The sequence below is a fragment of the Capra hircus genome, chromosome 18, assembly GCF_001704415.2.
Source record: "Capra hircus breed San Clemente chromosome 18, ASM170441v1, whole genome shotgun sequence".
Lineage (NCBI taxonomy): Eukaryota > Metazoa > Chordata > Mammalia > Artiodactyla > Bovidae > Capra > Capra hircus.
Genome location: NC_030825.1, coordinates 1023052 through 1043028, shown reverse-complemented (window position 1 = coordinate 1043028; position 19977 = coordinate 1023052).

Here is a 19977-nt window from a genome sequence, read left to right as displayed (position 1 = left end):
TCAAGTCAGTGATGCCATCCAACCATCTCATCCTCTGTCGTCCCCTTTTTCTCCTGCCTTTAATCTTTCCCAGCTTCAGGGTCTTTTCCAATTAGTTAGTGTTCACATCAGGTGGCCAAAGTATTGGAGTTTCAGCTTCAGCATCAGTCCTTTCAATGAATACTCAGGACTGATCTCCTTGCAGTCCAGGGGACTCTCAAGAGTCTTCTCCAACACCGCAGTTCAAAAGCATCAATTCTTCAGTGCTCAGCTTTCTCTAGAGTCCAACTCTCATATCCATACATAACTACTGGAAAAACCATAGCTCTGATTAGACAGACCTTTGTCGGCAAAGTAATATCTCTGCTTTTTAATATGCTCTCTAGATTGGTCATAGCTTTTCTTCCAAGGAGCAAGCATCTTTTAATTTCATGGCTGCAGTCACCATCTGCAGTGTTTTGGATCCCAAAAAATTAAAGTCTGTCACTGTTTCCACTGTTTCCCCATCTATTTGCCATGAAGTGATGGGACCGGATCCCATGATCTTCATTTTTTGAACATTGAATTTTAAGCCGACTTTTTCACTCTCCTCTTTCACTTTCATCAAGAGGCTCTTTTGTTCCTCCTCACTTTATGACATAAGGATGGTGTCATCTGCATATCTGAGGTTATTGATATTTCTCCCGGTAATCTTAATTCTAGCTTGTGGTTCATCAAGCCTGGCATTTCACATGATGTACTCTACATATAAGTTAAATAATCAGGGTGACAATATATAGCCTTGACATACCTCTTTCCCAATTTGGAACCAGTCTGTTGTTCCATGTCCAGTCTAACTATTGCTTCTTAACCTGCATACAGATTTCCCAAGAGGCAGGTAAAGTTGTCTGGTATTCCCATCTCTTGAAATTTTCCATAGTTTGCTGTGATCGACACAGTCAAAGGCTTTGTTGCAATCAATAAAGCAGAAGCAGATGTTTTCTGAAAGATTTAGTATTTCTCCCCATGATATAAGTCTAAGAGCAAACATCAATTCTTTTTACCAAATTTGGGAAAGCACTTTTAATATTTCACTATAATAAAGTTAGCTGTAGGTTTTTCATAGATGTCCTTCCTATAAAGTTTTCCTAATTTTTTAATCTGCTGAGAGGTTGGGCTTTTTGAAGCACTGATTGAGATAATAATAGGTTTTTCTGTCTTCTGTGTCTGCACAGGGTGAATATATCTATTTTTCTAATGTTAAACAAACTATGCATTTCTAGGGTAGACTCCCTTGGTAATGATACAGTGTCCTTTTCTTCTGCATTGGCAGATTTGATTTGCTATTATTTCCTACAGTATTTTGAATCTATCTCTTGAGAGTTTCTGATCTGAATGTCTGAACTTCTTTTCTTTGCCTGAATTGTCATTATCAGGCTTTATTTTACAGTCACACAAACATCATAAATATGAGTTGGGAAGTTCTTCTATCTCCTAAAAGTGGTATCATTTTTCATTTCTTAAAGTAGAAACTGAGATAGTTGCTTTTATATTTTTCTTCTTTTTTAGTAGATATACTTCTAGCTATAAATTTCCTTCAAAGAACTGCTTTAATATCATCCTAAAAATTTTGATATGTTGTTTTCTAGTATTCATTTCATTTGAAATAGTTATTTAATATCTCTTGTGATTTTTTTCTTGACCATAAATTATTTAAACTAATTATGCTTAAATCCTAAATATTTGGAAATTATCTGAATCAGTATTTATACAGTGGAAATATATTGTGCTCCATAGTTATAACTTCAAATTTTCAAATATTCATATAGAAAATTTTAAACAAAACAAATATTAATATAATTAAACTTCAGTTCAGTTCAGTCCAGTCACTCAGTTGTGTCCGACTCTTTGCAGCCCCATGGACTGCAGCACACTAGGCCTCCCTGTGCATCACCAACTCCCGGCATCCAATCATCTCAACTTCTGTCATCTCCTTTTCTTCCTGCCTTCACTCTTTCCCAGCATCAGGGTCTTTCCCAATGAGTCAGTTCTTTGCATCAGGTGGCCAAAGTATTGGAGTTTCAGCTTCAGCATCAGTCCTTCCAATGAATATTCAGGACTGATTTACTTTAGGATGAACAGGTTGGATCTCCTTGCAGTCCAGAGGAATTTCAAGAGTCTTCTTGAGATTCCAACACCACAGTTCAAAAGCATCAATTCTTCAGTGCTCAGCTTTCTTTAGAGTCCAACTCTCATATCCATACATGACTACTGGAAAAACTGTAGCTCTGATTAGACAGACCTTTGTCGGCAAAGTAATGTCTCTGCTTTTGGATATGCTATCCATGTTGGTCATAAATTTTCTTCCAAGAAGCAAGCATCTTTTAATTTCATGGCTGCAGTTACCATCTGCAGTGATTTTGGAGCCCCTCAAAATAAAGTCTGACACTGTTTCCCCATTTATTTGCCATGAAGTGATGGGACCAGATGCCATTATCTTAGTTTTCTCAATGTTGAGTACTAAGCCAACTTTTTCACTTTCCTCTTTCACTTTCATCAAGAGGTTCTTTAGTTCTTCACTTTCTGTCATAAGGGTGTCATCTGCATATCTGAGGCTATTGGTATTTCTCCTGGCAATCTTGATTTCAGCTTGTGCTTCATCCAGCCTGGCATTTAGCATAATGTATTCTGCATTAAGATAAATAAGCAGGGTGACAATATACAGCCTTGACATACTCTTTTCCCTTTTTGGAAACAGTCTATTGTTCCATGTCCGGTTCTAACTGTTGCTTCTTGACCTGCATACAGATTTCTCAGGAGGCAGGTCAGGTGGTCTGGTAGTCCCGTCTCTTGCAAAATTTTCCACAGCTTGTTGTGATCCACACAGTCAAAGGCTTTGGCATAGTCCATAAAGCAGAAATAGATGTTTTTCTGGAACTCTCTTGCTTTTTTGATGGTCCAGCAGATGTTGGCAATTTGATCTCTGGTTCCTCTGCCTTTTCTAAATCCAGCTTGAACATCTGGAAGTTCGTGGTTCACGAACTATTGAAGGCTGGCTTGGAGAATTTTGAGCATTACTTTACTAGCGAGTGAGATGAGTGCCATTGTGTGGTAGTTTGAGTATTCTTTGGCATTGCCTTTCTTTGAAATGGCAACCCACTCTAGTATTCCTGCCTGGGAAATCCCATGGATGGTGAAACCTGGTAGGCTACAGTCCATGTGGTCGCAAAGAGAAGGACACAACTAAGCAACTTCACTTTCACCTTTCACTTTCTTTGGTATTGAAATGAAAACAGTTAAATTTAATGATATGTGTTAAGTCAATAGGTATAACAAATCATTTCAATGTTTAATGAATGTTAAATTATTAAAAATATATTTTACATGATTTTTGTACAAAGTCTTTGATATTTAATATTCATTTTACTCTTATAACAGATCTGAATTGAGTTTAGCCACATTTTAAGTGCTTAAGAGGCACATGTGGCCACAGGCTATCATATCAGGAAGTACCACTCTAGTAAGGTAGAATTCTGTTTTTTCCTAAGAGTCCCTGTCTTAGGTCTCTATCTCTGTTAACATAGTTGACTTAGAAATATTAGAAGAGAAACTTAGGTCTGCATAGATCCAATTTCCCATTACAATATCTGCACAGAACACAGTTTAATAGTCTTAGTCTAGAGTTCTAGTTGTGACTGTGACTAATTGAGCAGTAAGTTCAAGTGGTCATGCGACTTTTTATGTTCTGTTCTTTTTAGCCACCTTATTATGTTTCAAGGCATTATTGGACAGATTAAATAGAACAGCAGATGTGAAATCAAATTCTAAATGTATATCTTATATTCCACAACATGCATTATTAATCTATTTTCAAGTTCTTAGAAGATGAATGTTTGATGTACAAAAACATCACTCTCCCATGCAAATGCTCTTTGGATAAAGTCTGCATCAGTGTATGGGTAGTAGAGTGAGAAAGCACTGACATAACATGTATACCACATTTCAGGGATAAAGGACATTTTGTGGTTTTGTTTTCTTTTTGCAACTGAGCTCAATATTCAGTATGCATTTCTATTTGATCTTCTTGCCTCTATCTATCTATATGTATGTATATATAATACATGTTCTCAAGAAATACCCACAATTTGAAACAACTGACTCTTGGTTTATAATTTCTTTGAGGAGATTCCTAAATGAATATTTGAAATGAGCTACTTTCTGGCTGTATGAGGGGAAAAGAAATGGGGAGCTTCGTATACATTGTTTGCACACAATTAAAACAAATTATTCTTTTCTTAGGCTTCATGACTTTCAACCCATCACTCTTCTCTCCCCTGAATTCCATTTTTATGTGTCTTTATATTAGAAAAAGAAAGAGTTAGTGATTCCAGTAGTTTAATATCACTTTCTGCCTTTTTCATCTTGGTAGAGGGCAAAAGCATTTGCAGGACTTGTCTACTGAGTTATCCTACATAAGATATTAGAGGCTCACGCAAGTCATATTTGCAAGTAACATGTATATAGTTTGGGGGCAGCATTCATTGTTTCAACCCCCTCAATCTTCCACTCTCAGTCCTCACCACATGCATACAGCCCTTGGCATCTATTGAGTTTAATGAATGTTCCTAAATGTTATGGGAAAGAGAGCAGAGTCAGGAAAAAATAGGTGCCATAAAAAATGTGCAAGCGAAGAGTGTTGTCACGGGTACTGCTGGAGTGCAGATCACAGCGCGATGGCCTCAGTGTAAGCCGTTCTCGCGCCCAGTAAAAAAATGAAACAACATTGTAATAAATTAGCTGGAACTGCACTTCCCTAGGGTTCAGTGACAGCGTGATAAATAACCCTACGCACACACGATCTGGCTCTCCCTCTGCCAAGGCTTTCTACCACAATATTTTCAGGCCTTAAGTCATGGTCATCAACACTTGATTAATACAAGGAGAAAATGTTAAGATAACACTAGGATGTATTTCCTTGAACAATACAAGATATTAACAGTATAATATTATATCTGGCTTAAGTTTTTATTGATGATTATAAGGATAATTATTTTTATATATAATTAGTAGTTGAAAGGTTCCACTCCTTTTCATAAAGCAAATACTTTGAATAATCCCATAGGCACCTCTTAGGTTTATCTTTGACTTTTGAGGTAGATTTCCTGATCCTTATTTTGCAGTGTTGTGAAGAAGGTGCTTAAACCTTGCAGCATGATTTGTGTGCAAAATTTATTCCTCAGCTCATTTTCCGTTATATATATATATGGAATATATATATGTGTATAAATACATAAATTATGTATATAATACAATTGTGTTTTATAAATATGTATATCACATTCACTTAACCTGAATCTATCAAACAAATTCAGTTATATTTATATAACTTTCACAGTAAAGGAATAACTTAACATATAACTTTACTAGCTAAACTACTGTTGTCAGAAATAAATCTGTATTTACTCTTTCTAGTCCAGTCATCTTTTTTCTCTGATAAATAAAAGGTAAGCCATAAACATTTCTTTGCCATTAATTATTGCACTAGAGAAAATGAATGCTCAAGTAAATAACAATCAAACCAATGTTTACTGAATGCAAAGCTGGATAAAGGAAGAATACAAATTTTGTTTTCATTTTTTGAGAGATGGCTTGAATAATTAACTCCAAGATACTGAACACAGAATTACAAATTTAATTACTATATGTATGTATAATTTTTGTCATATTTTGTCTCCTCTTTTAGGCCATAAAGAATATAATGAAATCAGAGTCTCATGATTGTTTATGCACAACTGTGCTGTGTGTTTCTGTTTAAAGAGAGTAACAAAGGCATCTATTATGTTTTCAATACCCAATATATAGAATATATAGCAGGTACTGTTTTAAGATTTATGTTTTTCTTTTTAAATCTTATTTAATTTTCAAAATGATTATGTGGGTAGATACTATTACATCCTCTTTTTTAAAATGAGGAAATAGAAGTGAGTAATAGATTACCTCAAGCCATTCAGCTAGCTGGAGAAAATGCTAAGACCAGAATTCAAAACCTATAAGTCTATCTCAGGAGCTTCAGCTCCAACCCAGTGTGTTATCCTTCAAAAAAGAAAGCAAAGGAAGAGAAAACAGCATAATTGCATCAAATGGCTTTTCTCTCCAAATACATTTTCTTTATTTCTCAAAGCTAAGTATAACTGGATTTCATGGAACTCTTATATATCATCCTTAAGGAGAAATCCCTATGATTAAATTCACCACATTTCCGTCACTCCTTTACAATGCCCATTCCACTGTATTTAAATGAAAATATCAAAATAAAGTTGGACAGATCTGAATGATCATAAAAATTGCTGCAGTACACCCAAGCTTTATTAACAAGGAAACACACTGCATACTGAAAGCTTATTCAGTATATGAAATGATAAGTACAAGGAAGTTTCTTTTGTCTCATCCAAAGCAAGGTCTGTATTTATTCATCAAGAAAAAAAAAAAAATACTTCACTGGATAGGAACTGCATCTTATTCATCTTTATAGCTCCAGGACCCAGTTCTAAGTATGACTTTTAACAGGCAGTCATTAGATATTTGTTACACACCTAATTGGCTCCAACATATTTGTAAAAATATTTTATTTCATAATTTGGATAATAAGCTGTATCACATGGAATAAGTAGTCTTTGAAAGACTTTGGACTGCAAATAAAGAAAAAAAAATTCTTGCTCCATCTCAAATAGGAATTTATTAGAAAGGACACATAGAACTCAAGCTCAAAATATTCTGGGCCTTACCAGGCACCAGAGAGGCCAGAGGAGCCAGGCAGGTTACAGTACATGGGGTTGCAAAAGAGTCAGACATGACTTAGCAACTAAACAACAATATTCTTCATATGGCATTCTTATTTCATTTATTAATAGGAATATTTTTACTTTATTATTTTTAACAGTAGCTTTTTAGGAAAATTAAAAAAAAAAAAAAACCATAGTAGGAAGAAAGGGACTTGGTTCATAGATGAGAATATTTAGGAGCAAATAGTTGACATATTGGCTTCCCTGATAGCTCATTTGGTAAAGAAGCTGCCTGCAATGCAGGAGACTCCCATCCAATTCCTGGGTTGGGAAGATCTGCTGGAGAAGGGATAGGCTACCCACTCCAGTATTCTTGGGCTTCCCTTGTGGCTCCGTTGGTAAAGAATTCACCTGCAATGTGGGAGGCCTGAGTTTAATCCCTGGGTTGGGAAGATCCCCTGGAGCTAGGAAAGGTGCTACCCACTCCAGTACCCTGGCCTGGAGAATTCCACGGGGATGAAATCTACAGTCCATGGGGTTGCAAAGATTCAGATGTGACTGAGTGACTTTCACTTTCACTTTTCACTTTTCAGTTGACATATCTCTAACTATTTTTTTTAAAAAAAGGAAAAAAGAAAACTACATAGTGAAATACCATTCATTTGTTATAATAAAAGTAACCAAAAAATCATGGAAGCACTATACTCTCCATCAGGATCATGATTTGGCATCTGGATGGTGACTTGCTTAATTTGAATTCCATGGAATATCAATTACAAAGAACACATTTACAAAATGGCTTCAAAATGAAGCATACTCAGATTTGTATCAGCCAGTGCCACTAAATACATGTGACACTCAGATGCAGGAAGTGTAAATACCTCAGTCTAAGAGACTGAACTGACAGAACTACAACTTTCTATTTTAAAAAAATTTAAATGCAGGCAGCCCCCACTTTGCACATGAGTGCAGAATTGTATAAATGGCTGCAATGCTGGAAACATGTGGTATACAATGGGGAAAAATACAGTTGTCCTGTTCGCTCTAAAAACTGTCAAAACGCTAAAAACTCAATGTCCATTATAAATAGAGGCATAAAAAACAGTAAAAACTCACATTTACTTACTACATCATAATTTCACTGCAAACACTGAAAATTAGTGTTTTGGTTCTTTGTAAAAAGTTTAACAAGATTACAGTAAGGAATAAGGAGGGAGCAATTTTTTTTATGCTTTAGCAGATTATCATACTCATTTCTATGTTTTCATCAACTTTCAACATTCTATCTTTTGCTCTTACAGTAACATGAAATAGCTCTGAGTTCCTTTTATGTGAAGTTTTATGTTGGTGTCATTTGCTCTAGGGCATTCCCTTTTCATCATAGTCACTTTTCTTATTTTATCAGTGAGTTTGCCTTCATGGAGTTTTTCTGGTTGCATATCTAGAGTCTAGGCAGCTTATCCACAGTGTAGAGTCTTAAGGCAGCAAGGTCAACCTTCCTTGCATCTTCTGTGTCTTCAAGTACTTCATGTGTATTCAATTAAATTTTCACTCCCAATGCTATCATGTTTTGTTTCTTTACCAAATTTTCATTTTTGCTGACTAATTTCCAACTTCAAGGATCGATTTCTGTGCAATGTATCTTCGTTTTAGCACTGAGTGATAAGAAAGAAACACAACTACAGGCTTTGCTGTCTGTGTTCGAACCGAACAGCTGTGCAGGGACCAATTGTCAACCAACTTTGAGAGAAGTAATGTAATCAGTCATTACTAATGATGCTCATCTCTTGTTTATGTAAATGATCTGTGGGCTGAAGAGCTATCAGCAAAGCTGGTACTTCATGCGATTGCTTACAGTTAATATACAGTGGCAGTTGATATTTGAATATGTCATTCGAGTACTGGTGTTATTTTACTAAACCTAGATGGCTGAAATCCATGCATATCACAACCAGGCAAAACAAAGAGTTTTTGTATTGGGATGTGAGGACACAAAGAAGCTGAACAATGAAAACTGTCGGTTTTAAAAAGATGTTAGGAAGAGAGATTTAACAAAAAAAAGAAAAGAAGTTAAAAAGATATTTCGAAAAGTAAACTAATTATTGAACTCACATAGACAATTTCATTTAATATGAGATTAAGAAGTACTAGAAAAAAGGAGGTAATGTAAAAGAAACATTTCTTTCTTGACAAAAGTAAAAAAAAGGAGATCCTCAAAGAGATTAATACAGCAGGATGCAAAGAAAGGGATTGGGGGAAAATCCAGCCAACAGAGGCACAAAGAACATAAAGATAGTCTTATAAAGACAAAACATGCTAGAATTTTTTTTTTCATAAAGCCCTAGAATTAAGATAAATGTGAGTGCAATGTATGTATATTTGGAAAACCAACTGTGCCTTCTGCTTTAGTTGCCTTTTTTGCACCAATAATTTCTTAAACAACATTCTATTTCTATAGCATAGCTCTGTCACTGTAGTGTAGCCGAGCTTTTCTTTGACAAATCAAGTAGTAAATAATTCATTGGTGCTCTGAGGGAAAAAATATCCCCAGCACACTGCTGCTGAAAGTTGTCCCTCCTCATAAGCAGAAGAGCTTAAGACACATATGGAGAAGCACGTCCTCTCCCTGTTCAAGCACCTTCAGAATGAACCAGGACAGGGTGTTACAGCAGGGAGGAGCTGGGCCTACCAGGCAGCAGTCTGCCCATCTTATTAAAATATTTGGCAGCTGTTGTTCTTTAACTGAGGTTAATGGTATATCATTGGCTTAATCGGCCAAAGTAAAAAGTAACGGTTTTAAGAACCAATAGTAATTCATAGGGCTTATTTGATATATTTCCAACCCTTTTATTTCAGATGTGTGCTGATAAGTTGCTTCAGTCCTGTCTGACTCCTTGTGACTCTGTGTACTGTAGCCCACCAGGCTCTTCTGTCCATGGGATTCTCCAGGCAAGAACACTGGAGAGTGTTGCCATGCACTCCTCTGGGGCATCTTCTTGACCCAGGGATCTAATCTACATCTCTGGCATCTCCTGCATTGGTAGGCAGATTCTTTTCCACTACCTCCACCTGTTTTCTTATATATATATATATATATTTTTTTTTTTCCCTAATTCAAGTATGGTTAATTTATGTTGTGTTAGTTTCAGGTGTACAGCACATTATTCAGTTTAACATATATATATACATATACATGCATTTTTTTCAGATTCTTTTCCCTTACAGGTTATTAGTAAATATTGAGTATAGTTCCTTGTGCGATGTAGTAGGTCTTTGTTGGTTATCTATTTTATTTATAGCAGTGTGTACATGTTAATCCCAATCTCCTTTTTTTTTTTTTTTTTTTTGCCATGTTGAGTGACATGCAGGATCTTAGTTTCCAGACCAGGGACTAAACTCCAATTATCTGTAGTAGAAATGCAGAGTCCTAACCACTGCACCACCAGAGAAGTCCCCCAAACTCCCAGTTTATCTCTCCCTTCTCTTTCCCCTTTGGTAACCACAAGTTTGCTTTCTATGTCTGTGAGTCTATCTCTGTTTTATATATAAGTTCATTTGTATCATTATTATATGTTCTTAAAAGAGAAGGAAGACTACAGGATGGCAGGGAGACTACATGTGCTTGAATCAAAGAATAAGGTTGAGACAGAATGGTTGTGATGGCTCCTTCTAAGGATGAAATACATTAGCTACAGGAATAGATAGTAAAAACACAGATATCTTACAAAGCACTGATGAGGACATGAAAAAAGTAAAAGCCTCTTTTTAAAAAAATATATATATAATCTTTTCTCAAAATCTGAAGAGTGGAGTCAATAAAATCTGATTTTATTTTAAAGGAAATATCAATGTGTGCTAGACAAATGCATCTATCTTCCTCTTCCATACCAGGTACAAAACAAGTGGAAGGAATAATAGAAACAATAAGATATTTATGTTGCATATCTCTAGGGACCCTGGCATGCTTGCCAAAATTCTTACCATTAATTTCTCCTCTATCCCTATGAGATAGGAAGCAGGCAGATATTATTAGACAGTAACGCAGCTAACATGCATATGTAGAAGCTGGAAAGGTGGTGAGTCTTGAGAGGAGCCTGGACTGGCTGGTTTTCTGCCTTTAGGGGGAAGAGAATGGCTGTAGGGGAGCTGCTCTTTCTGGAACCCAGGAGCCCCTTCCACTGCACTGGGACTTCTTTTGCCTCCAGTTCTTCAAGAACTAAATTTATCTGACTAACTCCCTAATGAATACAAAGTCTTCAAGTAAATAAACTTTCTGGTTCTTTTCTGCTCACTTTCTTCCACTTCCTAATATCAGTTTGCCCTGCAGTTTTGAATCCCTTTATTTGTAACCAATTTCCAAGCTTTGTTGTTCTTCACCTGCTAAGTAGTATCCAACTCTTTGTGACCCCCATGGACTGCAGCACTGCAGCATGCCAGGCTTCCCTGTCCTCCACTACCTCCGAGTTTGCTCAAACTCACGCCCATTGAGTTAGTGATGCTATCTATCCATCTCATCCTCTGCCACCCTCTTTTCCTTTTGCCTTCAATCTTTCCCAGCATCAGGGTCATTTCCAATGAATCGGCTCCTTGTATCAGGTGGCCAAAGTATTCAGCTTCAGCATCAGTCCTTCCAATGAACATTCAGGGTTGATTTCCTTTAGGATTGACTGGTTTGATCTCCTTGCTCTCCAAGGGACTCCCAAGAGTCTTCTCCAGTACCACAGTTTGAAAGCATCGATTCTGTAGTTCTCAGCCTTCTTTATGGCTCAACTCTCACATCTGTACATTAAACTGTTACTAAATTGCACATCTCAAACTCTGTCTCCACAGGCTCAGAAGGAAATCCAGACCCTTTTAATTTTATTGATGTCTACATATTTGTGCAAACCCACAGCAGTTGTCCCTCTCTTATTGATTCCTTGAAAATTCCAGTCTTTTTGATATGTTATTGAAGAACTTTTTAAAGTCTCTATACATGCATATTGTTACTCCCTTACCAATGGACCGCGGAAATTTGGCCATAACGAAGGAAGGAACATCTATGTATACAACATGATGTTATATTCAGAATCATCTCTGCCTTGACTTTGGCCTTGAAAGAATGGTGGCATTAATTATCTTAACAGCTGAATCTCTCTGGTAATAATATGTAATCTAGAGCTCACATTACATTTACCACATGTTTTGCAATGTACTAAACATTTACATTCACTGCCATATGAAATACTTATGAGGTCGGTATTTTTATTGCATGCATTTCCAGCTTAAGGAGAGTTCGAGTTCAGATTGCAAATTGTCCACAGTCCCACAAAAGCAGGTGCGGAATAGAACTCAAACCCATCATTCTTTCACTGTGAGTCATGTGTTCTGAACCACTAAATTTTAATGCTACTAAAATTGTGGGCTAAGTAATACTAAGCTATATAGTTTTATTACTAATAAACAATCTCAAGGGGACAAGAGAAAGAGATTCAAAAAGTTAAGGTGTTGGGATTAGCTGAGTTATATGCCAAATTTCTCATATTTTTCTTCGTTCATATTCATGGAAATATTATATTTTCACATATTTTCACACTTTAGCAGAATGAACTTAAGTTTCACAGTTTATGTAGCTGCTTGCATATATTTTTGATAGCCCTATCATATTTCCAACATTTGCTCCCTACCCCATCTTCAACTTGAAACCTTGAAATATGAGAAATAGGTTTCACATCATTGCAATGTGTATGAGATGATGGAAGGACAGAGGGCACTTAAAAATTAAGTATAAAATGTAGAAATATGACCTCAGGCTCCTGTCATCTTGAAGAGGACACCATAAGTTCCTAATACTCTCCTATCAAGAAATCCCAGGGCAGTAGAAAATCCTATGGCAGTAGGTGTTGGTTTGCTCTTTCCTTCAATATTGAAGTTGAAACTTTAGGTAAAATATGAGAATACTATTATCATTATGTCAAGAAAAAGACTGTAGTTTATATCAAGGCTTCTCTCACCACTCAAATAATGAAGAAAATATAAGTCAAGTGAATTTTGACGGTGCACCATAATATACTTAAATATACTTTCACTCTTCAGGAAGTTTTAGGGGTTTATTTGCAGAATTACTGTTTTGTAACATACAGGAAAGGTTGGGGTATTAGGAGCTCTTTGTTCAGAGCTTTACACCAGTTTAATTTTATATAACAAAAAGATGAAGGCTCAAAGACCTGCTGGGTCCCAGCTTTCAGGTGTCCATTACAATAAATCAAACCAAGGATGAGTAGAGTAGAGCTGCAGGATGTTTGTCAAAATACCCATGGCCATTTCTCAAACACTATGAGTCTAACCAAACAGAAAGTTGTTGGCCAATTTCCCTTTTGCTCTAACTTTTATGTTCTTTTGAACTTTATTGAAAAATGAGTCTGTGTGTCTCTGGTTCTTTTTTACTTTATTCATCTTAATTCTATTGATTTATTTATAATTTTTAAGAATTCAGTTTTGTCTGGAGTAATAGCAAGTTATCGTGTATCTCAAAGCACAGTTTTACGTATTCGAATCCATAATTTTCATGGTGTTTCCTTTAACAAGATTTTCAGGTTGCAGGATCCTCTTTTTTTAAGGCTAAATAGGATCTCATTATATATATAGACCCCATTTTATGTTCATTCATCTATTGATGGACATTTAGGTTGTCCTCACAATTTGGCTTTGTGAATAGTGCTGGAATCAACATGGAAATGTTAGTACGTATTTGAGATCTTGTTTCAGAAAAAAAGTAAATCTTGCAATATGCCACAACATGGGTGAATTAGAAGGACATTATGTTAAATGAAATAAGCCTATAACCAAAGGACAAATACTGCATGATTCTACTAATGTGAGGAATCTAAAATAATCAAACTCATGGAATAAAAGAACATTGTATATCCAGGAGCTGAGAGGAGGGGGACATAGGGAACTGCAAACTGATGGGTATAAAATTTCAGTTCTAAAATGAATAAGTTTTAGCAGTCTTCTGTACAATATCATACCTATATATAATAATACTGAGAGGTAGGCTTCATGTTAACTGTTCTTAATCAAATTAAATGTTTTTAGAAGTTTTATAACACGATAAAGATGAACAGGTCAAGGAAGTCAAACTAACCTATTAATTATTAATTAATATTAATTACTAATGAGGAATCATACATGAAAATAATAATTAGACACAATTGATACTATAATATAAATTATTTTAAATTTATTCAAATAACATTTATTTTTCATTTGCTATGTGTCCTTTGTAAGAGTAGAAATATGAAGATGAAAAATTACAGTCATTGGTTTTAAGAAGTTTAAGGTGATACACAAATCACAGAAGATCCTCAAGGAATGAAACCATTTATTATGCTTGGCTTGGAGTCAGGGAAAGATAACAGGGAAAGAGTTGTTGACAGTTGAGTCTTAAAAACCAAAGATTAGCTTATCAGATGAAAGAGGGGTTGGCAAGTAAAGAGATTTCTAAGCTAACTAAAAATACTTTTAGAGGAATAAAGATAAGAGATAAGTAGGGGTACCAAATGTATGATTAGAACTGGTGCAACTGAGACAGCAGGAAGTGAGGTTGAGGGAATGAAAAGCCCTGATTTCTAAGAGAATGTGCTAAATCTTAATTTTCAAGGCAAGACAAGTAATTTAATATTTATTCTGTGTGATAAAAAGGCACTAAAAGATTATAACAGGAGCATATTATATCTTTTTGTATCAGTAATAAAATTATAGCAGCAATATGAAGGGTAGATTGATGTCAAAAAGACAGATCTAGGGGTACCCCTCAACCTTTGTAATAGTATAGGCCAGGGATCATATAGGCTTGCATGAAAGTAGCAGGAGTCCAAACAGAGAGAAAAAGTAAGAAATCAAAATTATTTTTTAGTATAATTTAAGAGGAATTAATAACCATTTATATATAGATTATGAAAAAGAGAGAAAGACTGATAATGGCTGAATTAACTGCTTTAGGACACAGTATTGCTAGTAAGAATCATTGAAAAGGGACATGACATTTTAGAATGTAAACAGATTCCAGGGAAAACAACAAATTAAGCTTTGGAAAATTTATAATATGTGATTCATAATTTAGAAGTAAAGCAAGTCATCAGAGTTGGATTTATAAGTCATTAGCATTTCTGTGACAACCAACTTACTGAAATAAATAAGACTGTCAAGTGGTCATATAGAGAAAGCAATAAAGAACCAAGGACAAACACTAGAAAGCACTATCATCTTAAAAAACATATAAAAGAGGATGAATAATGATCAGAAAGACAAAGGTAGAGCCAGAGAGACAAGAATCATGAAAGAAAATGTGTTTAAAAATCCAGGAAAAAGTAAATAAAATTCTGAGAATTAAAAAAACTAAATAAGATTAGAATTGGAAAGTGTTCACTGGCTTTAGCAATTAAGAGATCATCAATTTGACAGCATTGGTGAGGACAGAAACCAGATAAAATAAAGGGAGATTTACATGAGATTTAAACCTGTGGACAGTGTAAGGATAAAGGTAGGAGAATCTTACTGTGGAGAAGGAAAGTGAAGCTGATACCAGAAGGAGAAATATAATTTAAACTTTATCATGTCCAGCTCTTGAGAAAAAAGCCAGAAGAAAGATAATAGATTAAGATAACGAGATAGAATGCATTATGAGAAAAAGTCCAGGAGAAGCTGGATAAGAATGAAATAGAGTGTAGTTGGAAGTATCAGCCTTGAACAGGATGAGGGAGAGAATAAAGGTCAGGTTGCAGTGCTCTTTTGATGTGTGGAGGCAAGAAGGTGAAAGAGCGCCTGCCTAAAGGCTCTGTCCTCTGTGAAGGTACTTTCCAGGTTATCAACTGGAAGGAGGTAGAGGAGGAAGATGATTTCCTTCTCCAGGAGATCTTCCCAACCCAGGGATTGAACCCATGTCTTCTACATCACAGTCAGATTCTTTACTGATCAGAATGGTTGGGTTTAGAGCAACCACTGAGAGAGAAAGCACGGAAAATTAAAGAAGGAAGCATTGGAGGCCTGACAGAGATTTGGTTTAATGAAAGTTTAGTAATATTTGTTTATTCATGTATATATTAACTCAATATGCGAGCAAATCTGCACTCAATATGCCAGCAAATCAGGAAAACTCAGCAGTGGCCACAGGACTGGAAAAGGTCAGTTTTCATTCCAATCCCAAAGAAAGGCAATGCCAAAGAATGCTCAAACTACCACGCAATTGCACTCATCTGACAAGCTAGCAAAGTAATGCTCAAAATTCTCCAAGCCAGGCTTCAATAGTACATGAACCATGAACTTCCAGATGTTCAAGCTGGATTTAGAAAAGGCAGAGGAACCAGATATCAAATTGCCAACATCTGCTGGATCATTGCAAAACTGAGAGAGTTCCAAAAAAACATCTACTTTTGCTTTATTGACTAGGCCAAAGCCTTTGACTGTGTGGATCACAACAAACTGGAAAATTCTTAAAGAGATGGGAATACCAGACCATCTGACCTGCCTCCTGAGAAATCTGTATACAGGTCAAGAAGCAACAGTTAGAACCAGACATGAAACAACAGACTGTTTCTAAATAGGAAAAGGAGTACGTCAAGGCTGTATATTGTCATCTTGATTATTTAACTTATATGCAGAGTACATCATGCTAAATGCCAGGCTGGATAAAGCACAAGCTGGAATCAAGATTGCCAGGAGAAATATCAATAGCCCCAGATATGCAGATGACACCACCCTTATGGCAGAAAGTGAAGAACTAAAGCGCCTCTTGATGAAAGGGAAAGAGGAGAGTGAAAATTTGGCTTAAAACTCAACATTCGGGAAACTAAGATCATCATCTGGTCCCATCACTTCATGGCAAATAAATGGGGAAACATTGCAAACAGTGAGAGACTTTGTTTTTTTTTTTGGACACTAAAATCACTGCAGATGGTGACTGTAGCCATGAAATTAAAAGACGCTTGCTTCTTGGAAGAAAAGCCATGACCAACCTAGAAAGCATGTTAAAAAGCAGAGACATTTGCCAACAAAGGTCTGTCTAAAAGCTATGGTTTTTCCAGTAGTCCTATATGGATGTGAGAGCTGGACTCTAAAGAAAGCTGAGCACTGAAAAATTGATGCTTTTGAACTGTGAGGTTGGAGAAGACTCTTGAGAGTCCCTTGGACTGAAAGGAGATCAAACCAGTCAATCCTAAAGGAAATCAGTCCTGAATAGTCATTGAAAGAACTGATGATGAAGCTGAAGCTGCAATACTTTGGCCACCCAATGCGAAGAACTGACTTGGAAAAGACCATGATGCTGGGAAAGATTGAAGGCAGGAGGAGAAGGGAATGACAGAGGATGAGATGGTTGGATGGTATCACCGATGCGATGGACTTGAGTTTGAGTAGGCTCTGGAAGTTGGTGATGGAAAGCAAAGCCTGGCGTGCTACAGTCCATGGGGTCACAAAGAGTCAGACAGGACTGAGCAACTGAACGGAATTGGACTGATATTAACATATTCAATAAAAATTGATTGAGCATCTACTATGCCCAAGGATTATGTGGCTGTTAAAAAATTAGCAATGTATAAAAACAGAAATTTTCTATATCATGGAATTGGAAAGGTAAATGAGAAAGACAATATAGAAGTAAACTATATACTATATTTTGGGTTTTACTTAATGAGGATCACAGTTTTTGTCTTTACAGGTTGATGTCAGCTCTAAGTGAATGCAGTAAGTGAATGCTAATGTATTGTGAATGCTCATTTTAAATGATAAAGGGTTCCATAAATGATGACCCCATGACCCAGATCTTGAAAACAAGTTCTCTGGTTGATGAGTGGGACATATGGAAGAAAAACAACAGAAGAGAAAAAAGAATGCATTTTCATCACAGGATAAAAATATATGAAATTATGAAAGTGAAAGTGTTAGTTGCTCAGTCATGTCCGACTCTTTGCCACCCCATGGACTGGCACACGAGGCTCCTCTGTCCATAGAATTCTCCAGGCAAGAATACTGGAGTGGGTTACCATTTCCTTCTCCAGGGGATCTTCCCAACCCAGGGATTGAACCCATGTCTTCTGCATCACAGTCAAATTCTTTACCATTTGAGCTACCTGGGAAACCCATTAAATTAGGAATATGTATTAATATCAATGGGCTTCCCTGGTTACTCAGCTTTAAAGAATCAGACTGCCAATGTGGGAGAAGTGGGTTCTATCCCTGGGTCAGGAAGATCCCCTGGAAAAGAATATGACCACCCACTCCAGTATTCTTGCCTAGGAATTCCCATGAATCGAGGAGCCTGGACGGCTACAGTCCATATGGTCGCAAGAGTCAGATACAACTTAGAGACTAAACAACAACAATTAATGTCAACACAGTGCTTTTTTGTATGTACTAAGCTTTGTATGTGTCTGAAAGAGATATGACTCTGGTTCAGCTATCATCAAATAGGCAGACCAAGGTCTAGTCATGGATACAAGCACTTGAACAGATAATTCGAACACAGTGTGGTGTTATGGGCCACAAAGAGGTGACCTGTTCTCCCTGCTATAGCCAGTGAAGGCCTTCTATCCAATAATACAAAGACTGAAGCACGAATAATGAAAGGAGTTTCACAGAGAAGTAAGCAAAGAGATACAGGAATAACAATTCATATTTCCACGATAATATTATGCAAAGATACGACATTAAGCCCTTGGTGATAAAACTGACATTTCTTGTATCAGTCTTGGCCCCAAAGAAAATGCAATTCAGTGGTGAATGTCAGTTTCATCAACATGCCTCGGGCCCTGTGGGTGTTAGTCTCCTAGTCAACTACATAAAAGGGAGGGGGCCGAATAAAACAGTACGAACATCCATCCATCAAAAACACAGTTCTGTTAGGAGACAAATTTTGATTGAATTTCCTCAGTAGAGTATTCAGGTCTCCATGTTCATCAAAGGATTTCATTTAAGTTACCATTAAAGTAAAATTAAGTTGGCATTAACCTTGTCTATTCAAAGGATGCCACTGGAAGGTAAACACACCATTCTGATGTGAATGAAAATGAAATGATAAATTGATTCACCTACAGCTTAGAATGGATGCAGTCCTTCTAATGAGTGATTACCTGTGGTATAACTATATTGATTGTGTTTGTACATGTCAAATGAGGCTGGCAAGGATGAACTTGAGGAAATCAATCTTGGAACCTGCTAGGATAGCAGCCTCCAACTTTCACAGGTACTAAATCATGAACTTTAAAAAAAACAAGGTAAAAAAAGTGCAAAAGTTTGTAAGGTACCAATCTCTTCCCAAAGCTATTTGAATTGTTGAGGGATTCCTTATGAACATAAAAGACAAACACCCACTCAAATAATGACTTACAGAGGGCAAATACTAACGAGTTCATTTGGAGACTGTTCCAATTCCTGTCTGCTTGATACTATGAGGAGGAATTATTTATTTCTATTTCTGTTTATTTTCTTAAAACCACAGAAATACATTTGGAGACCCACCTTCATCAGTCCTCTCTTCTCCCAGTATAATGACAAATTATTTCCATGCTTCTTTCTATATGTTTATAGAAAAGAAATGTGTGAAAGCCAAGGCAGCAAAGTGTATGTTTTTCTATTTTATTGGAAACCACTCTGGGGTAGGTGAGGCTGGTGTGCATGTGTACACCTGAGTCTCCACACATACACACACAAACCAGATCCACACACACACATTCACATGTGATAAAGTGTGTCACTCAGTAATAGTCCCCTGGTGGAATAAAGTGTCACTCCCCTCCAGCACCCGTGTACAAAGGTGGGATTCACATTAAGAGGGTCTGTGGATCTCTGGAATTCCCATCCGTGTGAAGTACTGTTGGTATCTATTCTGAAGGAGCACTTCCTAAGGGCGATGCGGAGGAAGGATTTGCCATCATAGCAGATACAAGAACACAAGGCCCCACTTCTGAACACACTCCACCGCTACTGAAATGCGCCACCCTCCTGGTTTCTGAAGAAAGGTGTATGAAACTGGGGCTACAGTGCCCAGACAGGAACTTATTGACCCAAATCTCTCCCCTATGCTAAGGAAAGAGGTTTTTTTGTTTCCTTAAAAAGGAAAGACACGCATAATGTCTAGATCATCCTGACACAGCACCGGACAGAGCAATTCATTTTCAAGCTTGCCTGGTGATTTGTCTTCCCCACGGTAGAAAAACAATGGGCCAGTTCAGGGACTAGAAGGACTTCACAGTAGCAACAG